Source organism: Micropterus dolomieu, linkage group LG12 (genome assembly GCF_021292245.1).
Source record: "Micropterus dolomieu isolate WLL.071019.BEF.003 ecotype Adirondacks linkage group LG12, ASM2129224v1, whole genome shotgun sequence".
NCBI classification, from domain to species: Eukaryota; Metazoa; Chordata; class Actinopteri; order Centrarchiformes; family Centrarchidae; genus Micropterus; species Micropterus dolomieu.
In genome coordinates, this window is record NC_060161.1 from 22,454,193 (window position 1) to 22,458,776 (window position 4,584).

The following is a 4,584-nucleotide window of genomic DNA, read 5'->3' on the forward strand; positions in this document are numbered from 1 at the left end:
TCTGTGGAACAGCGCTGGGAGCAGACGGCTTTACATGCCAGCAGGTGGAGACAGTTGTTTGTGGCAGTGAGCCAGAGATCTGTTCAGTGAGCGGTGGTCTGTCCAGGTGTGCTGCATGAATGATTAGTCATTCACGTAAATCATGTGTGGACCGCACCACATGCTGTATGTGCGCAGCTAACATTTCTGAGCCCCGTTTGTTTGGGTGAAGTCCGTCTGTCTTAAAAAGAGACATTCTTTGCCAGAAAATATTAAAATTATCCACATAACACACACGATGAGCCCTGCAGGCGGACTGGAGCCAGTCGTGGAGGCCAAGGAGTCTACTGAAGCGGCCAGCACCGCGACCAACTGTGGGAATGGGACCAGAGATAAAAACAGACTTTCCACACTGCTTTAAAAAGTTAAAAAGACTAAATCTGATTAATCTGATTCTGAAGTTAAAATCTGATTTTGTCAGCTCAGACTGCTGAAGAGCTGTGTCATTTGTTCCAACATGGACTATCACTCTTGTGATGGAGGACGGGAGCGACGGCATTAGGTCCTGGAGTTTTTTTAAAATGTCAGCTGTGGTGGCACCGGGGAGTGGTAGCGTTAAAGAAACGGATGTTTCTGGTTATGGAGTCACCAATTGTTAGTGTGGTTGGGGAGAAAAGAGGACGAGGAGATGCCAGTTGTGGGGTTCCAGAGCAGGACTGAGCAGAATCTGCTTCAACACTGCGTGCGGACTGAGGATGGAGTGTGTGAGCTGCCGAGTGTTGTGTTGGAGTAGCAGTAACAGACCTGAGAGAAGGGTTACCTGACGGTGCAGGGTAGAGACGGCCTCCGGAGCGTCTGAGCACAGCCTCCTTCAGGATCCTACGTCGGGAAGCGGAGGTTTTTGACCGGGAGAGGCAGCCCCATCCGAGCCTCTCTTGCAGCCATGGACCACCACTTCAGCCCAGGTTGACTGATGCTTCGGAGTCGAGCAGGATGAAAGCCTGGGAAGTCTAGAGGGGTCCCAAAACACGGTGTCCTGGATGTTAGCGTTTGCGCTAAGAGAAACAATCTGTTTGGCTTGTACTGAAGCCACATCCATAAAGCCAGTCAGCAGGGAATCTTTCTCTTTGAGTTCCTCTGAAAGTCGTCGGATGTCTTCCATAAGGTCAGCAATCTTCTTGTTCGCTTTCTTAAGGAGTGAGCAGTCCTCAAGGGGCAGAGTTATCTCGGCTTGCATAGTCACCGGAGCTTTGTTGCGATCAGTAGCGTTGATCGCGTTTTTTCGGTCATCTAGCTTAAAATCCATGTCAGATGACTAAAACCCTTAACCCACGTAAAACTTAAGTTAAAAACCTAAGTTAAATAAAAAGGATATAGAAAAAGTGACGAAAAAGAGTGGATTAAAACTGGATAAGAGTCCGGTTTAAGACGGAGCTTCCGACAGGTAGCTACAGACGCCAACGCACGCGCAGAGTGAACAATATATAGAAGACAACAATATATTTTAATAGGCTTAGTATTTGGGGAAAAACATGTATTGACGAAATAGCTGATAGGGGGTTTAAACATTAAACATTTAATTTACTGCATTCTGTACAGTTGTATCAACTCTCAGAAACTGCTACCTTGTTATGCCATTTGTCAAACTGAACCCTATAAATAATTGAGCTACATTTTAATTATGAAATATCATAGACCATTAAATACATTTATTATGATTTTTATAATTACTATTGATAATAATTTTTAAAAAAGAGAGAGATTTATGAGGGGGGTCTGGGGGTCCTCCACCTGAAATATTTGGGCTTTAAACACTTAATTTCCTGTCTGGGACTGTACTGGATGAGACGAGCTCAGTGCTCTTCATCAGAGGTAGAAAACCAAAACTGAAAACACTGATCAGACAGAAATATCAGCACACATCCACACACGTTCACTTCAGCCCCTCTGGTAAAGTGCAGCTCACAACTGCTTCAGAGGGAATTAAGCATCCTGGAGCAGAGAGACAGTCAAACAGAGCAAAGTGTCTCTGAGCGAGGAGGACCGAGACTGCAGAGAGAGCGACTGTGTCGCGGTCAGGTGTGTCATCTTATCCTCTCACTACTTTGCCGCGACTGTTAACCGTTTGTGTAGCAAATACATTGACTAGACGCTGACCGACAACATTTATATGTAAATGTTTTGATTGCAATTTTGCTCGAGACAAATTAGTAGTCGCTGACAAGCCCTGAAGCTCTGAGCAATGCTCTCTCTCTCTCTCTCTCTCTCTCTGTAAATGCAGGCAGGCAGTAACGGCGGGGGGGTCACGTTACCTGAACTTCAAACAAAATGTAGCAGTAGTATTGTGAGTAGCCTCCGCTCTCTGAAAAGCTGAGAGAAAGGCTGCCTAATGAGGATTATTGCATATTAGTCTGACATGGAAAATATTTTTATGTTGTTGTTGAGTTACATTCAGGGCTACTGTCAAAACATTTAGGGGCTAAAGCCCCGGAAAAATGACCTGGCAACGCTGTTGGTGGGTAGCCTACATGTCCCCAGCGTCCCCAGTGTAAATGACCTACCTAAAACGCTACCCGGAGTTTTAAAACGAAAAATGGGGTCGGCAGCATTTTCAAGCATTTTGGTTTGAGGTCTTTGTTTTTGTTGTTTTAGTCTGGACGGCAGGTGCAAACGTAGCAAAAGGTCTTCATTTTAAAATCAAAACGCAGTAATGTGGATGGGGCCTAAGAAGGTAAGAGGTGGGTAGTATTGAGTTACATTTGCTCCATTACATGTACTCAAGTAACTGTTTTTAAGTAAATTGGCAGAGTAATTTTAATGCATCATATCTTTACTTTCACTTAGATATGTAGACTTGTAGAGAAAAATCATTACTTTTACTTGGTTACATTCATCGTGCTACTTTTATTTATTTATAATTTTATGCAGGAAGTTAGACTGTGCTCTCTTTTCTGTCATGTGTGACAGCAGTGAGACAGACAGCCTCTGAGCGAGGTAGTCAGGATTTCACAGTTAGGGAGGACAAGATGTGGTATTAATGATATCAATGCAGGGAAAGGAACCTGATGTGTTCAGCAGCTTAGCTCAGCCCCACAGTGAGCATGTTAGCTATCTGAGTTGTTCAAAGTACCCAACATTGTATGATGCATATATGAAACTGATCCCTGATCAAGTGGTGGAACTAAAAAGAAACACCAGAAAACAATGCATTGAACCACTCTGGCATGATGCGCTCAAGCTGCGAATAACAGAAAGCACAGCCAGCAACGTGCCTCAGTGTGAGACAAATGAACCAGCTAAGTTTGTCTGAAAAACTGAAGTGAACTTGGTGAGATGGAACCTCAGAGGGCTGAAGAAGCGAGTCAACAACAAGGGTCACTCAAGTTTTATATCACTCACACCCACAATGCATTGCAATTATGCATTTGGTTATGCACATGTACGGAAATCTCCTGTTGCCAAGTTAGCAGATAGTTTATAAGAAAAAGTAATTGATAGCTTTAAATTTTAATTACTGAAACACATATAACCTATGACAGATATTGGAAAGAGAGGACGGGGTTTTGGATTAAAGAGCAGTGGACCTTAGATGATCCAGCAGCCAGATAAACTGGACCAGGCACTATGGGGTGTCTAGTGATCACCTCAGAGGAGAGAGAGCTGTGATAGACATTTTGGCCCAGCTTGTACCTAAGGCTGCTACCAGATGTCTGTTCCAAACAGCACATGACTCCGGCAAGATGAGAGGAGGTTGACTCTGTGAACAGTTTCCCAAATGCCAGACTTTTTAATTGAGCTGGGTTCAGTGTCTTGCCCAAAGACACTTTGACATGCAGACTGGAAGAGCCGGTGACCTTCTGATTAATGGACAACTGTTTTGCAAGACTTCATGAAACCGTAACAATAATAGTTATTATAATCATGATACAGATTACCAACGGAAATTTCTAAATCAGAAACTGACGCTGCTAATGACAAAGTGCCCAGATATTGCAATTATCCTCATAAGACGTCTTTGCCTCATTGAAATGAGTCTGCAGGTATTTCTGATGACTTTTAAAAAGCAGTACACCATTGAACCTACAACTGGCAGTTTACCCATGATAGTTTGCACTGAAAGTGTACAAGAGCGTTCCATGTAAATCAGCCGCTCCTCTCCTGCCCACTTTCCCTCCTTACCAAGTGGCTTCCGTGCAATGGATGCTGTTATGTAATACCAAGGGCTGAGGGGAAGACGAGGGAAAATTTACAGTTTTTTCTGATTGCTTAAGCACATTTTTTGTAACTATTGGCTATTTTTGCAAAACTCTACACACAAATAAGAAAACCTTTCACCCAATTATCAAAACATTGTAGTTCTCTTGCAAAAGCGAACACAGCTAGATTAACTCTTCACACCTTCGTAAAAATGGTGTTTTCATATCAAACAGTAAACACAAGCCATCATCTACTAAGCACACAATGTGCCAACTACACACTGATGGTATGAATACAAAACACATCTGGCTTTTGCTTTCTCTGTGTACAGATGTCAATTTGAGGTCATACTTTTGTCATAGTGTCATGTAAACATACAAGGATCCAAACTTCAAGTATTGGTGTTTA